This window comes from Cupressus sempervirens, chromosome 7, assembly GCF_028749045.1.
Source record: "Cupressus sempervirens isolate cs-2001-9-10 chromosome 7, ASM2874904v1, whole genome shotgun sequence".
NCBI classification, from domain to species: Eukaryota; Viridiplantae; Streptophyta; class Pinopsida; order Cupressales; family Cupressaceae; genus Cupressus; species Cupressus sempervirens.
The window spans coordinates 59,185,273-59,206,971 of NC_143124.1; positions in this window are offsets into that span (position 1 = coordinate 59,185,273).

Genomic DNA, 21,699 nt, shown 5'->3' on the forward strand with positions numbered 1-21,699 from the left:
ATTACCAATAAAAAACCATAAACGAAAATTTATTAGAATGTACACGATGTATATATGTGTATATATGAACATATATACATGTATATATATGTTCATATATATATGTATATATGTATATATATACATATATGTATATATATGTTCATATATATGTATATATTTATATATATACATATATGTATATATCTATATGTATATGTATATATGTATATATGTATATGTACATATATACATATGTATATGTATATGTACATATATATGTATATATGTATATATATACATATATGTATATATATAATTGTTCCAAAAGAAATCAACTAGTTTTTTGAAGTTTTGAATTTGTTTAATTTTTTAAATGTTTAAATTTTTTAAATAAGATAATGTTTAATATTTGAGAATTGATAAATTCATTTTTCTATTGTATTATTTATTTATTATTGAAGAGAAGAAATTCTGTTATTTATTTATTATTTATATTTACTACCAAAATGAATATAGTACAACAAGGATTGATCGAGTGATTTGATTTACATGACCCGCGGTGGAAGTCGGTGTGATAATAATGAAAAATTCGATCGCGTGGGACCAGACTGGACGACATTTGTGGCGTAGTTCACGTGGGTCATAACTATGAACATCACATGATTGCATGTGAAGGAGGTCCTTTTTCAAGGTTCCTTGTCGTTTGTTATGATTCCATCTTGACATCTTCCAAATGACGGACCAGTGGGAGTAAACGTGGAAGCCAAACATGGAATCTGGTACGATACAGCTGTATATTGCATCACATCTCAATAAGTTGTGTCGTAAGTCTGAATTTTTATTATTAGTCCCTACCTTATTTATAAGGCAGGGTACTAATGTTTTCTTTTGCCCCCCTGCCATTTCATTTTAGACTTTAGGTACCAAAAGACTAAAGTCATAAATCCAATAATTTTTTAATTCATTTTTCCTACACAAAATTTTTAATTGTGATTGGCTAGTTGCTAATTTCCTGGGGAGAAAATAGATTTTTGGAGATTGGAAATAGGTAAAAGAAGGCTGCCAAAACATCAAATGCAATGCAGCGCTGGTACTCATTTAAATGCAATTAATATGTTGTCAGAATATTTATAAAATTTTCTACATACTTTTGCCACATGCCGTTTGGCTCACACTCAACCTTTCAACTATCTTGTCTGCTGACCAAAGCTTTGTTTATCTTTATTTTTTTTTTTTTTGTCTTCACGTGTTACGTCGGCTTGGATTGGATGGGAATATACTTCTGAGTTGTGTTTTTTGTATCCTGCCTCTTCAAAATTGATGATGTTCATTGCATATGTAAAATCCAAAATAGTTTAAAAGAAGGCACATCAAGCTATTTGTTGCGAATGCACCTGTTAGCTTATTTCCACTCTTTTAATGAACAACACTTACATAATGGTTTTTCTGCATTCATTGTAATAAAAATTAATAAAAGATGGACTTTCTGTAGTCATATTTTGCTTACCTTTACTGTTCTTTACCGACTGTAATAGGAAAGGAATACTCTCTATCTCGGGTTGGATTTGATGATTTCGATTTTTAAAATATATAAATAATTTTTTGAGTTAAACAATCTTTGTATTATTATTATTATTATTTCATATTATGCAGCTTTTCTAACTGTCAAGATACTCGGAGGTGAAGCTGCTGGGACTCAAACCCAGACCTGTGGGTATTAGAACACGATTTCCAAATTATTAACTTTTAATAGTTGGTGGCTTCAAAAGTGTTATATATTTTATTAGTTTTAAAACTAAATACCATTAAAACTAAACTGTTGAGAAACCCAAAATTATTAAAAAAAAAATTACATTCCATTATACATGTTTGGCCTCTACCTATTTCATTTTCAATGCCAATTAATTTGACAAATTCTAAATAATTTGATATAGCTAAACAAAAAATTATAATATTTTATTTATAAATTAGTGTATTGAGGTTTAATAAATATCAAATGTATCTGATAAATTAAGTGCATTTGATGTTTGTTTATTATTATTATTATTAGTTGTATATGACCTTGTTGTCTTATGCAAAGAGATTTGAATTATTATTTTCTTTTGAATACAATAAACAAAGTTGTGGAGGCTTCATACAACTAATAAAGTTTTAATTATATTAGTATTATTGAATTTGTTCACTGTAAGGACAATTGTGTACCTTTAGTTGGCTTTATTGTGGTCACCAAAAAATAAAATTATTATTAGAATTAACTTTCGGAAGGTTGCATCAAACCCGTCACTAATAACTACAACCCCCACTATAACTCCAAAAGGCAGGGACTCCTGCTCGCAAAGAGCTCTTGTTCTTTAAGGAACCATCAGAAGCCCAGCATGACATTTAGCACGTCGTTACAAATGCACGCTAGCTATCTATTAACTCAGCAACCTATTTATAAGCGGAACTATATATATATTAAAAATATATAATTATAGGTATAAAATAAAAATTACTTTGACTTAGAGATTAAAAAAATAAAATTATAAGTATAAATGTAATATTTTTTTAAATAAATATATTTTAAAATTATACTAATATAAAATATATATATTGTCAAATAATGTATATAATATATATATATATATATATATATATATTACATTAGATTAACATTTACTAAATTAATTGCTATAATTTTTTTAATTTTTTCTAATATAATTTTAAATTAAATGGTAGAATACTATAATATAGTAAAATCTTAAATGAAAATTACCAATAAAAAAACATAAACGAAAATTTATTAGAATGTAAAAATACATTTTGAATGTTTAGTTTAAAAACAATTTGTATCTACGTTAGATGTGGATGTTACCGAGTATTAGATGAGAATATAAGTTCGTTTTTGTATATATTGATCAAACAATAAGATAAAGAAAATTATAAATAAAATATATCATTTTCAATATATTTAAATTTTTTAAATCATTTTATATCTAACTCAGTCTATTTGTTGATATAATCCTTATTATTCCTTAAGGATTGTGGGTTTAAGACATTACTTATATAATAATAACTAGAAGTAAAATTCTTACAAATGTTGTAGGTAAATATTTTATGATCTATCCATTTCTAATTGCAATGTAATATTTTAATTAATTATTAGTAACTTACAAATATTTAAAATAGGATAAATATTTAAAAAGATTAACATTTTAAATAAAATTTATATTGACAAAGTAATTTATGTTAAAAAAACATTTATAATGAAATACAATTACTTTAATGTTACAATTACATTGATGTTAATGTTATAATGAGATACAATTACTTTGTCAATATAAATTTTATTTAAAATGTTAATCGTTTTAAATATTTATTATGCCTGCACATTTCTGTCAGAGCGGGCCAGAACTCATCCGTCAGAGTACGGTTTCTGAACGGACGTAGGATGGTCATGTTAGAGGAAGCAAGAATGTAGACGGATGGAGATGGCGACAGAGGTAAACAACAGGGCATACCCAGCCAGTCGAAATAACTGGCTGGGTAGCCGTTGCCGCGGAATACTGCTGGTTCTCAAATTTTGTTTTATTCTCGATCGACTTCTAGAAGATTTATCCGATATTATCATCTGAAATACATTTGTTGGTTTAGTTATTCTTGTTTTGTGCTAATAAATTTGTTGGTTTAGTTATTCTTGTTTAGATAAGTTTGAGGAACAACCAACACATTTATTAGCACATTTTATATTTGATTTTATAATATTTTTTCATTTGATTTTATAATTCTTTTATCAAAATTAATTTGTAGACTAATATATATCAAGAGAAATACATAAGTTGTTTTATTTATTCTAAAACATTTTCTTTCTTAGTTAAATACATTTTAATATTTAATAGATAAGGAAAAATATTCACTTTATAAAATAATATAATATAAAATAAATGATAAAATGCTACATGTTGCATTCCTTTGCCATTTAATTAAAAGCTCTACTGATGCATCCGTATACGAATCAAATCTGACAAGTATTTTGCACCAAAAAATGTATAACAGTTTCTCCCAGATGGGTATGGGGGCATGGGTGGCATGGGGATAGTTTAGGCGAGTTTGAGGAACAACCAACACATTTATTATGACAAGATTGTATACAAATATTAAACAAGATTTTATAAAAAATATTAAACAAGATAAATAGAATATTATGTTTAATTATTTTTTAAATAATTTTTTGTTATCTAAATTTTATGTAATTTTAAATTATTATTTATATAAAAATAAATTATAATCATATTATATTTTTAACCAAAAAAAATACAAAACAAAAAACATAATACAATATCAAAAAGTAATGATTAAAAAAAAATACATTTTAAAATCTTTTACTAACATGGCAATTTCAATTGTTATGAAATTTTAGAATATTTAAATTAATATGATAAGATAAAAGATAAGATAAATTAATAACAAAATTAATAATATTATTATAATATAGATGTACATTAAATTTTAACTATATACATTAAATAAATTATTTATATAGTTTATTTATATATTTCTTATTTATATTTAACTTTAATTTTTTATATGAACTAATTTCTCTACCAAAATTTAAATGTATTTTTTTTTAAATGACAATTACAAAGTTAAGTACAAGAAATTCTTATGTTACTATTCCTTTATATAACATCATAATAATAATAAAGCTTTATAACATAATAATAAAGGGTAGTTAAATGCAAAACGAAATCTGACATCCTCGAACGCAGCATGAACGTGGCTGACATGCAGGCATGGTATTCCACAGTTGGATGGCATAGCATAGTACAAGGCAGGGGCATAGCCATGGGCATACATGACATACCCAGGCATGTTGATCCTCCAGCCTGGGTAGCTGTTGCTATCAATATCGACCTTATAGCAAATTGCACTACACGACGTAAATCATCGTCCTTACAGTAGCTTACGATGTCATAGACCAAAATGGGACAACTTATGCCAAAGGGGAAAAAAAACTGATTATAAAGGAGGTTTTTTAATATTGAATACTTTTTTCTATATTTACCAGCTTGTTCACTGTGATGGTGGATTATTAATTATGATTGACAATGTAATAAAACCTGTTATTTTTCCCTCCACTCTCCTTGAATTGAAACACAAGGTTTGAACTCTTGAAAGCTTATAGGAAACGACAAGTAAGAATAGAACAATGGTGTCATCATACAATCCTATCGGACCTAGATTTTGACGATCACCCGCACTTTTTATTTTAAAAAATCTAGATTAATATAAATGTATAACAAACAAACAATATAGAAACATTACATTGGATTAGTAATATATGAAAAAATAGAAACATATACATTAATACTTATATTAAATGAGGATCACTAATAATAATAAATTATATTAAATTTCTAATTCATTCTAAACTATTTTAAAATTTAAAATTTAGAAATATTGATATATATCATTTTAAATATTTAAAGCGAAGCTTAACTTATTTATTATCATTCATCAAATTCCAAGCCTTCATTCTATCATTGCCATGTGTACAACTCTATTTCATTGTAGTTTCACGTGAGACTTAGTTGGGTTTTTATGTGAAAAAATGTTTCTTAAGTATTACGAGCTGTTAATTTTAGTTTATTTAATTAATTTATTTTTGATTTAATTGATAGTTTTAGATGGTTGAGGGCTTGTTTTAGTTTTTTTTCTTTGGTTCCTCACTTAATATAATAATTTTTTTTCTATTTTAGTATTTTATTTCAAGAAGTTTGCATTTTTCAATAAAATTCTTAGATTTATTTAAAGGCTATTCTAAAAGATTCGTTTAAAATAAACTCATTTAAGTCAAGGACAAAGTCTTAAAAAAATGATTAAAAAATCCATACTCAAGATAATATATCTAATTACATAAAATTATGTTGAAGACAATGAAAATTGAAAATAAAAATTCATACTCAAGATAATATATCTAATTACAGGAAAATTGCATTGAAGACAATGAAAATGAGTAAGGGTAAGGAGAAGGAAACACAAACACGTAAATCCAATATTTTTACATGGAAATATAATATCAATAAAAAGAAAGGTGAGAACCACACTCAAAATATAAATAACTAATTTTATATATTTTATACCAAACCAAGGAATGCACTACAGTTGAAAGAACTTGTCGGTTGAGACACCAATGTTGGGATTCTTGAAGCCCAAATGCAAGTTTGCACAAGTTGGCAAAAGAGATATTGTCTTCATGCTAACTCACTAATAAGATGACATAAAAAGATATGATATCTTCTTGTAAACAATTGTAACAAATTTTTCAAACACACGCACTCGCACCTTTGCACTTTCTCATTTACATCACATTGCCTTAACATTTGATTCAAAAATCTAAGTCAACTCATATCTCAACTCAACCATCTACACAATAATATATATCACCTAGCCATTTAAATTATCACCAGGCATACCATGGTAGTTATAACCGTATCTACACAACTAGTTAGACACCACAGATACTTACACTTCTTCTTCTTACATTCGCATAGACTCTAAAATTTAGTTTTTTAAATTATTTTTTAATGAGATTCTTATATTGAGAAGCATTCATTTCTCATATTCAAACAATATCTTTAGTTATTTTTTTGTTATTTAAAATGATACATGTTATACTTGTGTTTTGTTTGATCATTATGCATATTGTGAATGGATGTTTTATATTATGTTGCTAATTCAATTTTCAGTTTTATTGGAAAAGTTCATAATATTTCATTGAATGCTTTTGAAAGTAAACCAACTTTTCCTCCTATCTATATTTCTATTTAAGATAAAACATTATGACTCATGCCTATACATTTCCTATATTTTGACCTAATCATGAGTCTATTTTGATAGAAGAATAGATCATTAATACTTCAATTAATAATATCTCTTTTAGGTACAAAACATTGACTAATGACATTAACCCTTCTTCTAAAATGTACGTTGCCCCGTGAGGATAATTACCATTACAGAACCTTGCTTGCAATATCTGTGTGTGTGTGGATATTTTTAGAAAAATAGGATGACTTCATTAAATCTGGCATGTTATAAAGAACCAATTTCTCAAGGCTTGAACAATACTCTCCACTGATTATTACTTTAGATATCAAGCTTACATGGTCGATTTCTACACTTCGAAGCTTATTCATGTATCCGACTGCAACATTCTTACCTCCTGAGTATCCACAACCGCTCAATGCCAATTCTCCTCGCAATTTGAAACTCCTTAGAACCAATCTTGTAAGATTAGTGAGTTTCGTAAGCAATTCAGATAAGAATGCTCCATCATATGGCGTTCTTAACGGCAGATTACGTACAATTACGAGGTCCTCCAACTTATTTAACATTCCTAATTCATTTAACATTCTCAATTCTTTTGGAAGATATAAGAACGGGGTTGCATTGAGTTGCAGCGCTTTCAACAGGGACGGGACCTGAAATTTACAATAAATTTGTGATGAACAGTTATTTTACACTGGTGAGAAATATTAAAATTAAGTAATAATCTAGAACGCGCTCTCCAATATGAATATAAATAAATTTAATTATCGATGAAGAAGAAGAAGAATATACCTGTATATCTTCATGCCACAATCTCCGAAATCATCCGCAGATGATTCTGGAAGGTACCACGCGTATACCTGCATGCCGAACGAGGTCAACCTTAATCCATAACAGTTCAAAAAATGGCTGCCGATGATGATCCGAATCTCCTATGAAGTATTTAGTGCGGCAACCGAAGGATGTGTCAAAAATTGAACTGAAACATCTAATTCTTTTGTTCTGCGTTTTGGTGAGGATGTCTTTCAGGGAATCAGTTTCCTACATATAAAGATCCAGATCAAATGTTGCTTCAGTTTGATATTGTTTTAAAAGAGAGAATAAGCTTAACAAAAGATTTAAAAAACCAAGATTAGGATAGATCTTATAATTTCAAATATGACGAGCTGGGGCAGAGACGAGTCAACCAGAGAATTAAGATCTCGGGGTCGCCACAGGCGAATTGGAGACGTATGATGATCCGCCATTTCTCTTCCTAAATCTCGAAGGTGATTGTGCATTTTGAAAACTAGTAGATCATCGTACAATAATTCCTCTGAACGCTTCCATTCTGTTTCAATAAGACATTTATCTTTGAGAATTTGAACTGTGTGCTCCGTGTTCAATCCTGATCCCTTCCATATCCTGACGCCTATACTGTTGACTGTCCCAATAAAAAAACATGCGATGTCCATAAAAATCAGTTTTTGTTCTCTTTCTAGTTTGTCGAAGCTCAATTTAAGTCTCTCTTTTACGTCGAGATGCAGAGTGCTCCTAAATTTCTCCAATTTTGACTGCCAAAAAGCTATGTCTTCAACGCCATAAAGATTCCCAGCAGAGACCTGTATAGAGAGAGGTAATCCTCCACATAGGTCCACGAAGCTATTAACTAATGTTTCATACCGTTGGGGTGCTATTGGCACATCGAAGGCGTTCCAGCAAAAGAGCTATTTTCTGTGAGCCTCATCCATCTCTTTTAATCTGTAACAGTTAGTAATACTAGCAGTTCCTAACACCCTTTCGTCGCGCGTTGTGACAATGACAAGACCATCTTTCCTTCTGACCAAGAGAGCATCCAGCTGCTTTGGATGATCAACATCATCGAGAACAATAAGGAAACTATTTCTAGCTCTTCCCATTCGATTCCTCAGATTAGGCGTTCCTTCATCTACAGTCCGAAATTTGCGATCCTCGCTAAAGAAGTCTTTGAGGAGCTGACTTTGCAAACATGGCAATTCACCTTTAGAAGATGCTTCCCTTACGTCAAACACAAAACTCGAGGCATCGTAATTGGATCTCTTAGAGTTAAAGAATTCTTTGGCCAAGGTTGTTTTGCCGAAGGCCCCCATTGCGAAAATGCCAACAATATTCCCTTGGTCTCCAATCTGTCTTTCAAAATCCTGTACTAGTTGATCAAGCGCTACCGGATGTTTTGCAACTTCTAGACATCTTGTATTTTTAACCTCTTTCTGTACAGCCTCAACAATCTTTGTACACAGCCTCTGGACATCACTGGCAATTTCAAGGTCTACAAGTTAACTTCAATATAAATATGAAGAGGGTGAAGAGGTAAAAATGACAATTGAGTTATAGCCAGTCGAAGCAAACAATCGAAATAAACAAAGAAATACCATGTGGAAAACAAATAGCCTACGTACTCATGAGATGTGTTGTGTCTGTGGCCTAAGATGAGTGACCAACACTTCAGTGCCTCTTTCCACTGGCGAATCCTCTCTTCACTGAATCTGTCGCTTTCTTCATGCTTTTTGAATGCGTTTGCATAAGCTCCCTTGCTAGGGTAGCGATGTTCAAAAGGCTCCACATCACAAAATATAGGAATAAAACGAGCCTTGGTGTTTAACATGAGGACCAGCTCATCTAAACACCAGGAGGACTCCGCATATCACGGCGAGAAGATGGCTATTTGAACTCGTGAAGATAATATGGCATTTTCTATCGTAGAGATAATTGGATCTCCAATTTCAAACTCTCGATCATCAAGAAATGCCCGACACTCCTTGTCCTTGAGAGATTTATGGAGTGCTGCAGCCACTGTTTCTTTCACGTTAGTGTTGCGGCGATTGATGAATGCTTCAAACAATTTTCTAGATGCAGGGAATGCTTTCCTTTCAAATTCACCAAAAGGACCACATCTCTTTTTTTCTTGGTGCGATGAGGAGGAAGACGCCATGAACTCAAGCGCCAAAGAAGATGAAGAGTAAAACTCAGAGTGCACAGACCTTCATTAAAGCATATCACATCTCGACAACACAAATTTAACTCGTATCACTCAACAAGAAAATCTATAGGACAATCATTTTTTACAACCTTTGTCTATAGAGCAATCATTAGTGGCAACTGCTACCCAGCCAGTTATGGCATGTGTGCAATGGCTACGCAGCCAGTTCGTTTGACATGGCTGGGTATGCCCATGACCATACAAATCGTTGTATTATGTCCCATTGCTCATTTTTATAAATGACCACTTCTAAAAACAATTTAAAATAATAAAAGATTTTAAATTTGAGGAGTTTATGAAAAAAAGATTACTCAAAACCAAGGTTTTATTTAAGTATATTATATAGTTTTGTTTTCTTGATGGACGGTTTAGACCTACAAGCTACTACCATTTGAAGATTTAAGAATGCGGTATGCTGTCAAAATCACTTGGGCACAATCTCGACCTCATCCCTAGTTAGCTCTCTGTGAGTCGTTCAGCTTCACCATAGACCAAGGAACCATTAACATTATATGATTATTTATATATACATGTATATATATACATATATGTATACATGTATATATATGTACATATACATATATACATAAACATGTATATATGTACATATATACATGTATATGTATAAATGTATACATGTATATATATGTTCATATATATGTATATATGTATATATATACATATATGTATATATGTATATGTATATGTATATATGTATATATGTATGTGTACATATATACATATGTATATGTATATGTACATATATATGTATATATGTATATATGTACATATATGTATATATATAATTGTTCCAAAAAAAATCAACTAGTTTTTTGAAGTTTTGAATTTGTTTAATTTTTTAAATGTTTAAATTTTTAAAATAGGATAATGTTTAATATATGAGAATTTATAAATTCATTTTGCTATTCTATTATTTATTTATTATTGAAGAGAAGAAATTCTATTATTTATTTATTATTTATATGTACTACCAAAACGAATATAGTACAACAGGGATTGATTGAGTGATTTGATTTACATGACCCGCGGTGGAAGTCATTTTTGATAAATTACTTTGACTTAGAGATTAAAAAAATAAAATTATGAGTATAATTTCAAATATGACGAGCTGGGGCAGAGACGAGTCAACCAGAGAATTAAGATCTCGTGGTCGCCACAGGCTAATTGGAGACGTATGATGATCCGCCATTTCTCTTCCTAAATCACGAAGGTGATTGTGCATTTTGAAAACCAGTTGATCATCGTACAATAATTCCTCTGAACGCTTCCATTCTGTTTCAATAAGACATTTATCTTTGAGAATTTGAACTGTGTGCTCCGCGTTCAATCCTGATCCCTTCCATATCCTGACGCCTATACTGTTGACTGTCCCAATAAAAAGACATGCGATGTCCATAAAAATCAGTTTTTGTTCTCTTTCTAGTCTGTCGAAGCTCAATTTAAGTCTCTCTTTTACGTCGAGATGCAGAGTGCTCCTAAATTTCTCCAATTTTGACTGCCAAAAAGCTATGTCTTCAACGCCATAAAGATTCCCAGCAGAGACCTGTATAGAGAGAGGTAATCCTCCACATAGGTCCACGAAGCTATTAACTAATGTTTCACACCGTTGGGGTGCTATTGGCACATCGAAGGCGTTCCAGCAAAAGAGCTATTTTTCGTGAGCCTCATCCATCTCTTTTAATCTGTAACAGTTAGTAATACTAGCAGTTCCTAACACCCTTTCATCGCGCGTTGTGACAATGACAAGACCATCTTTCCTTCTGACCAAGAGAGCATCCAGCTGCTTCGGATGATCAACATCATCGAGAACAATAAGGAAACTATTTCCAGCTTTTCCCATTCGATTCCTCAGATTAGGCGTTCCTTTGTCTACACCCCGAAATTTGCGATCCTCGCTGAACAAGTCTTTGAGGAGCTGACTTTGCAAACATGGCAATTCACCTTTAGAAGATGCTTCCCTTACGTCAAACACAAAACTCGAGGCCTCGTAATTGGATCTCTTACAGTTAAAGAATTCTTTGGCCAAGGTTGTTTTTCCGAAGGCCCCCATTGCAAAAATGCCAACAATATACCCTTGGTCTCCAATCTGTCTTTCAAAATCCTGTACTAGTTGATCAAGCGCTACCGGATGTTTTGCAACTTCCAGACATCTTGTATTTTCAACCTCTTTCTGTACAGCCTCAGCAATCTTTGTACACAGCATCTGGACATCACTGGCAATTTCAAGGTCTACAAGTTAACTTCAATATAAATATGAAGAGGGTGAAGAGGTAAAAATGACAGTTGAGTTACAGCCAGTCGAAGCAAACAATCGAAATAAACAAAGAAATACCATGTGGAAAACAAATAGCCTACGTACTCATGAGATGTGTTGTGTCTGTGGCCTAAGATGAGTGACCAACACTTCAGTGCCTCTTTCCACTGGCGAATCCTCTCTTCACTGAATCTGCCGCTTTCTTCATGCTTTTTGAATGCGTTTGCATAAGCTCCCTTGTTAGGGTAGCGAAGTTCAAAAGGCTCCACATCACAAAATATAGGAATAAAACGAGCCTTGGTGTTTAACATGAGGACCAGCTCATCTAAACACCAGGAGGACTCCGCATATCGCAGCGAGAAGATGGCTATTTGAACTCGTGAAGATAATATGGCATTTTCTATCGTAGAGATAATTGGATCTCCAATTTCAAACTCTCGATCATCAAGAAATGCCCGACACTCCTTGTCCTTGAGAGATTTATGGAGTGCTGCAGCCACTGTTTCTTTCACGTTAGGGCCGCGGTGATTGATGAATGCTTCAAACAATTTTCTAGATGCAGGGAATGCTTTCCTTTCAAATTCACCAAAAGGACCACATCTCTTTTTTTCTTGGTGCGATGAGGAGGAAGACGCCATGAACTCAGGCGCCAAAGAAGATGAAGAGTAAAACTCAGAGTGCACAGACCTTCATTAAAGCATATCACATCTCGACAACACAAATTTAACTCGTATCACTCAACAAGAAAATCTATAGGACAATCATTTTTTACAACCTTTGTCTATAGAGCAATCATTAGTGGCAACTGCTACCTAGCCAGTTATGGCATGTGTGCAATGGCTACGCAGCCAGTTCGTTCGACATGGCTGGGTATGCCCATGACCATCAAATCGTTGCATTATGTCCCATTGCTCATTTTTATAAATGACCACTTCTAAAAACAATTTAAAATTATAAAAGATTTTAAATTTGAGGAGTTTATGAAAAAAAGATTACTCAAAACCAAGGTTTTATTTAAGTATATTATATAGTTTTGTTTGTTTGAAGGAGGGTTTAGACCTACAAGCTACTACCATTTGAAGATTTAAGAATGCGGTATGTTGTCAAAATCATTTGGGCACAATCTCGACCTCATCCCTGGTGAGCTCTCTGTGAGTCGTTCAGCTTCACCATAGACCAAGGACCCATTAACATTATATGATTATTTATATATACATGTATACATATGTATATATATACATATATGTATACATGTATATAGATGTACATATACATATATACATGTATATGTATAAATGTATATGTACATATATACATGTATATATATGTTCATACATATGTATATATGTATATGTATATGTATATATGTATATATGTATATGTACATATATACATATGTATATGTATATGTACATATATATGTATATATGTATATATATACATATATGTATATATATATAATTGTTCCAAAAAAAATCAACTAGTTTTTTGAAGTTTTGAATTTGTTTAATTTTTTAAATGTTTAAATTTTTAAAATAAGATAATGTTTAATATATGAGAATTGATAAATTCATTTTGCTATTCTATTATTTATTTATTATTGAAGAGAAGAAATTCTATTATTTATTTATTATTTATATGTACTACCAAAACGAATATAGTACAACAAGGATTGATTGAGTGATTTGATTTACACGACCAGCGGTGGAATATATCTAATTACATAAAATTATGTTGAAGACAATGAAAATTGAAAATAAAAATTCATACTCAAGATAATATATCTAATTACAGGAAAATTGCATTGAAGACAATGAAAACGAGTAAGGGTAAGGAGAAGGAAACACAAACACGTAAATACAATATTTTTACATGGAAATATAATATCAATAAAAAGAAAGGTGAGAACCACACTCAAAATATAAATAACTAATTTTATATATTTTATACCAAACCAAGGAATGCACTACAGCTGAAAGAACTTGTCAGTTGAGACACCAATGTTAGGATTCTTGAAGCCCAAATGCAGGTTTGCACAAGTTGGCAAAAGAGATATTGTCTTCATGCTAACTCACTAATAAGATGACATAAAAAGATATGATATCTTCTTGTAAACTATTGTAACAACTTTTTCAAACACACGCACTCGCACCTTTGCACTTTCTCATTTACATCACATTGCCTTAACATTTGATTCAAAAATCTAAGTCAACTCATATCTCAACTCAACCATCTACACAATAATATATATCACCTAGCCATTTAAATTATAACCAGGCATACCATGGTAGTTATAACCGTATCTACACAACTAGTTAGACACCACAAATACTTACACTTCTTCTTCTTACATTCGCATAGACTCTAAAATTTAGTTTTTTAAATTATTTTTTAATGAGATTCTTATAATGAGAAGCATTCATTTCTCATATTCAAACAATATCTTTAGTTATTTTTATTTTATTTAAAATGATACATGTTATACTTGTGTTTTGTTTGATCATTATGCATATTGTGAATGGATGTTTTATATTATGTTGCTAATTCAATTTTCAGTTTTATTGGAAAAGTTCATAATATTTCATTGAATGCTTTTGAAAGTAAACCAACTTTTCCGCCTATCTATATTTCTATTTAAGATAAAACATTATGACTCATGCCTATATATTTCCTATATTTTGACCTAATCATGAGTCTATTTTGATAGAAGAATAGACCATTAATACTTCAATTAATAATATCTCTTTTAGATACAAAACATTGACTAATGACATTAACCCTTCTTCTAAAATGTAGGTTGCCCCATGAGGATAATTACCATTACAGAACGCTGCTAGAAATATCTGTGTGTGTGTGGATATTTTTAGAAAAATAGGATGACTTCATTAAATCTGGCATGTTATAAAGAACCAATTTCTCAAGGCTTGAACAATACTCTCCACTGATTATTACTTTAGATACCAAGCTTACATGGTTGATTTCTACAATTCGAAGCTTATTCATGTATCCGACTGCAACATTCTTACCTCCTGAGTATCCACAACTGCTCAATGTCAATTCTCCTCGCAATTTGAAACTCCTTAGAACCAATCTTGTAAGATTAGTGAGTTTCGTAAGCAATTCAGATAAGAATGCTCCATCATATGGCGTTCTTAACGGCAGATTACCTACAATTACGAGGTCCTCCAACTTATTTAACATTCCTAATTCATTTAACATTCTCAATTCTTTTGGAAGATATAAGAACGGGGTTGCATTGAGTTGCAGCGCTTTCAACAGGGACGGGACCTGAAATTTACAATAAATTTGTGATGAACAGTTATTTTACACTGGCGAGAAATATTAAAATTAAGTAATAATCTAGAACGCGCTCTCCAATATGAGTATAAATAGATTTAATTATCGGTGAAGAAGAAGAAGAATATACCTGTATATCTTCATGCCACAATCTCCGAAAACATCCGCAGATTATTCTGGAAGGTACCACGCGTATACCTGCATGCCGAATGAGGTCAACCTTAATCCATAACAGTTCAAAAAATGGCTGCCGATGATCATCCGAATCTCCTATGAAGTATTTATTGTGACAATCGAAGGATGTGTCAAAAATTGAACAGAAACATCTAATTCTTTTGTTCTGCGTTTTGGTGAGGATGTCTTTCAGGGAATTAGTTTCCTACATATAAAGATCCAGATCAAATGTTGCTTCAGTTTGATATTGTTTTAAAAGAGAGAATAAGCTTAACAAAAGATTTAAAAAACCAAGATTAGGATAGATCTTATAATTTCAAATATGACGAGCTGGGGCAGAGACGAGTCAACCAGAGAATTAAGATCTCGTGGTCGCCATAGGCTAATTGGAGACGTATGATGATCCGCCATTTCTCTTCCTAAATCACGAAGGTGATTGTGCATTTTGAAAACCAGTTGATCATCGTACAATAATTCCTCTGAACGCTTCCATTCTGTTTCAATAAGACATTTATCTTTGAGAATTTGAACTGTGTGCTCCGCGTTCAATCCTGATCCCTTCCATATCCTGACGCCTATACTGTTGACTGTCCCAATAAAAAAACATCCGATGTCCATAAAAATCAGTTTTTGTTCTCTGTCTAGTCTGTCGAAGCTCAATTTAAGTCTCTCTTTTACGTCGAGATGCAGAGTGCTCCTAAATTTCTCCAATTCTGACTGCCAAAAAGCTATGTCTTCAACGCCATAAAGATTCCCAGCAGAGACCTGTATAGAGAGAGGTAATCCTCCACATAGGTCCACGAAGCTATTAACTAATGTTTCACACCGTTGGGGTGCTATTGGCACATCGAAGGCGTTCCAGCAAAAGAGCTATTTTTCGTGAGCCTCATCCATCTCTTTTAATCTGTAACAGTTACTAATACTAGCAGTTCCAAACACCCTTTCATCGCGCGTTGTGACAATGACAAGACCATCTTTCCTTCTGACCAAGAGAGCATCCAGCTGCTTCGGATGATCAACATCATCGAGAACAATAAGGAAACTATTTCCAGCTCTTCCCATTCGATTCCTTAGATTAGGCGTTTCTTTGTCTACAATCTTTGTACACAGCCTCTGGACATCACTGGCAATTTCAAGGTCTACAAGTTAACTTCAATATAAATATGAAGAGGGTGAAGAGGTAAAAATGACAGTTGAGTTATAGCCAGTCGAAGCAAACAATCGAAATAAACAAAGAAATACCATGTGGAAAACAAATAGCCTACGTACTCATGAGATGTGTTGTGTTTGTGGCCTAAGATGAGTGACCAACACTTCAGTGCCTCTTTCCACTGGCGAATCCTCTCTTCACTGAATCTACCGCTTTCTTCATGCTTTTTGAATGCGTTTGCATAAGCTGCCTTGTTAGGGTAGCGAAGTTCAAAAGGCTCCACATCACAAAATATAGGAATAAAACGAGCCTTGGTGTTTAACATGAGGACCAGCTCATCTAAACACCAGGAGGACTCCGCATATCGCGGCGAGAAGATGGCTATTTGAACTCGTGAAGATAATATGGCATTTTCTATCGTAGAGATAATTGGATCTCCGATTTCAAACTCTCGATCATCAAGAAATACCCGACACTCCTTGTCCTTGAGAGATTTATGGAGTGCTGCAGCCACTGTTTCTTTCACGTTAGGGCCGCGGTGATTGATGAATGCTTCAAACAATTTTCTAGATGCAGGGAATGCTTTCCTTTCAAATTCACCAAAAGGACCACATCTCTTTTTTTCTTGGTGCGATGAGGAGGAAGACGCCATGAACTCAAGTGCCAAAGAAGATGAAGAGTAAAACTCAGAGTGCACAGACCTTCATTAAAGCATATCACATCTCGACAACACAAATTTAACTCGTATCACTCAACAAGAAAATCTATAGGACAATCATTTTTTACAACCTTTTTCTATAGAGCAATCATTAGTGGCAACTGCTACCCAGCCAGTTATGGCATGTGTGTAATGGCTACGCAGCCAGTTCGTTCGACATGGCTGGGTATGTCCATGATCATCAAATCGTTGCATTATGTCCCATTGCTCATTTTTATAAATGACCACTTCTAAAAATAATTTAAAATAATAAAAGATTTTAAATTTGAGGAGTTTATGAAAAAAAGATTACTCAAAACCAAGGTTTCATTTAAGTATATTATATAGTTTTGTTTTTTTGATGGAGGGTTTAGACCTACAAGCTACTACCATTTGAAGATTTAAGAATGCGGTATGTTGTCAAAATCACTTGGGCACAATCTCGACCTCATCCCTGGTGAGCTCTCTGTGAGTCGTTCAGCTTCACCATAGACCAAGGACCCATTAACATTATATGATTATTTATATATACATGTATACATATGTATATATATACATATATGTATACATGTATATATATGTACATATACATGTATACATGTATATGTATAAATGTATATGTACATATATACATGTATATACATGTTCATACATATGTATATATGTATATGTATATGTATATATGTATATATGTATATGTACATATATACATATGTATATGTATATGTACATATATATGTATATATGTATATATATACATATATGTATATATATAATTGTTCCAAAAAAAATCAACTAGTTTTTTGAAGTTTTGAATTTGTTTAATTTTTTAAATGTTTAAATTTTTAAAATAAGATAATGTTTAATATATGAGAATTGATAAATTCATTTTTCTATTCTATTATTTATTTATTATTGAAGAGAAGAAATTCTATTATTTATTTATTATTTATATGTACTACCAAAACGAATATAGTACAATAGGGATTGATTGAGTGATTTGATTTACATGACCCGCGGTGGAATTCATTTTTGATAAATTACTTTGACTTAGAGACTAAAAAAATAAAATTATAAGTATAAATGTAATATTTTTATAAATAAATATATTTTAAAATTATACTAATATAAAAAATATATATTGTCAAATAATGTATGTAATATATATATATATATATATATATATATATATATATATATATATATATATATATATATATATATATATATATATATATATATATATATAATTTGTACATTAGATTAGCATTTACTAAATTAATTGCTATATTTTTAAAAAAAATTCTAATATAATTTTAAATTAAATGGTAGAATACTATAATATAGTAAAATCTTAAATGAAAATTACCAATAAAAAACCATAAACGAAAAATTTATTAGAATGTACACGATGTATATATGTGTATATATGTACATATATACATGTATATATATGTTCATATATATGTATATATGTATATATATACATATATGTATATATATGTTCATATATATGTATATATTTATATATATACATATATGTATATATCTATATGTATATGTATATATGTATATATGTATATGTACATATATACATATGTATATGTATATGTACATATATACATATGTATATGTATATGTACATATATATGTATATATGTATATATATACATATATGTATATATATAATTGTTCCAAAAGAAATTAACTAGTTTTTTGAAGTTTTGAATTTGTTTAATTTTTTAAATGTTTAAATTTTTTAAATAAGATAATGTTTAATATTTGAGAATTGATAAATTTATTTTTCTATTGTATTATTTATTTATTATTGAAGAGAAGAAATTCTGTTATTTATTTATTATTTATATTTACTACCAAAATGAATATAGTACAACAGGGATTGATCGAGTGATTTGATTTACATGACCCACGGTGGAAGTCGGTGTGATAATAATGAAAAATTCGATCGCGTGGGACCAGACTGGACGACATTTGTGGTGTAGTTCACGTGGGTCATAATTATGAACATGACATGATTGCACGTGAAGGAGGTCCTTTTTCAAGGTTCCTTGTCGTTTGTTATGATTCCATCTTGACATCTTCCAAATGACGGACCAGTGGGAGTAAACGTGGAAGCCAAACATGGAATCTAGTACGATACAGCTGTATATTGCGTCACATCTCAATAAGTTGTGTCGTAAGTCTAAATTTTTATTATTAGTCCCTACCTTATTTATAAGGCAGGGTACTAATGTTTTCTTTTGCCCCCCTGCCATTTCATTTTAGACTTTAGGTACCAAAAGACTAAAGTCATAAATCCAAGTATTTTTTAATCCATTTTTCCTACACAAAATTTTTAATTGTTATTAGCTAGTTGCTAATTTCCTGGGGAGAAAATAGATTTTTGGAGATTGGAAATAGGTAAAAAAAGGCTGCCAAAACATCAAATGCAATGCAGCACTGGTACTCATATAAATGCAATTAATATGTTGTCAGAATATTTATAAAATTTTCTACATACTTTTGCCACATGCCGTTTGGCTCACACTCAACCTTTCAACTATCTTGTCTGCTGACCAAAGCTTTATTTATCTTTATTTATTTTTTTGTTGTCTTCACGTGTTACGTCAGCTTGGATTGGACGGGAATATACTTCTGAGTTGTGTTTTTTGTATCCTGCCTCTTCAAAATTGATGATGTTCATTGCATATGTAAAATCCAAAATAGTTTAAAAGAAGGCACTGCAAGATATTTGTTGTGAATGCACCTGTTAGCTTATTTCCACTCTTTTAATGAACAACACTTACATAATGGTTTTTCTGCATTCATTGTAATAAAAATTAATAAAAGATGGACTTTCTGTAGTCATATTTTGCTTACCTTTACTGTTCTTTACCGACTGTAATAGGAAATGAATACTCTCTGTCCTGGGTTGGATTTGATGATTTCGATTTTTAAAATATATAAATAATTTTTTGAGTTAAACAATCTTTGTATTATTATTATTATTATTTCATATTATGCAGCTTTTCTAACTGTCAAGATACTCGGAGGTGAAGCTGCTGGGACTCAAACCCAGACCTGTGGGTATTAGAACACGATTTCCAAATTATTGACTTTTAATAGTTGGTGGCTTCAAAAGTGTTATATATTATATTAGTTTTAAAACTAAATACGGTTAAAACTAAACTGTTGAGAAACCAAGAATTATTAAAAAAAAAATTACATTCCATTATACATGTTTGGCCTCTACCTATTTCATTTTCAATGCCAATTAATTTGACAAATTCTAAATAATTTGATATAGCTAAACAAAAAATTATAATATTTTATTTATAAATTAGTGTATTGAGGTTTAATAAATATCAAATGTATCTGATAAATTAAGTGCATTTGATGTTTGTTTATTATTATTATTATTAGTTGTATATGACCTTGTTGTCTTATGCAAAGAGATTTGAATTATTATTTTCTTTTGAATACAATAAACAAAGTTGTGGAGGCTTCATACAACTAACAAAGTTTTAATTATATTAGTATTATTGAATTTGTTAACTCTAAGGACAATTGTGTACCTTTAGTTGGCTTTATTGTGGTCACCAAAAAATAAAATTATTATTAGAATTAACTTTGGGAAGGTTGCATCAAACCCGTCACTAATAACTACAACCCCCACTATAACTCCAAAAGGCAGGGACTCCTGCTCGCAAAGAGCTCTTGTTCTTTAAGGAACCATCAGAAGCCCAGCATGACATTTAGCCCGTCGTTACAAATGCACGCTAGCTATCTATTAACTGGGCAACCTATTTATAAGCGGAACTATATATATATATTAAAAATATATAATTATAAGTATAAAATAAAAATTACTTTGACTTAGAGATTAAAAAAATAAAATTATAAGTATAAATGTAATATTTTTTTAAATAAATATATTTTAAAATTATACTAATATTAAATATATATATTGTCAAATAATGTATATAATATATATATATATATATATATTACATTAGATTAACATTTACTAAATTAATTGCTATAATTTTTTAAATTTTTTCTAATATAATTTTAAATTAAATGGTAGAATACTATAATATAGTAAAATCTTAAATGAAAATTACCAATAAAAAAACATAAACGAAAATTTATTAGAATGTAAAAATACATTTTGAATGTTTAGTTTAAAAACAATTTGTATCTACGTTAGATGTGGATGTTACCGAGTATTAGATGAGAATATAAGTTCGTTTTTGTATATATTGATCAAACAATAAGATAAAGAAAATTATAAATAAAATATATCATTTTCAATATAT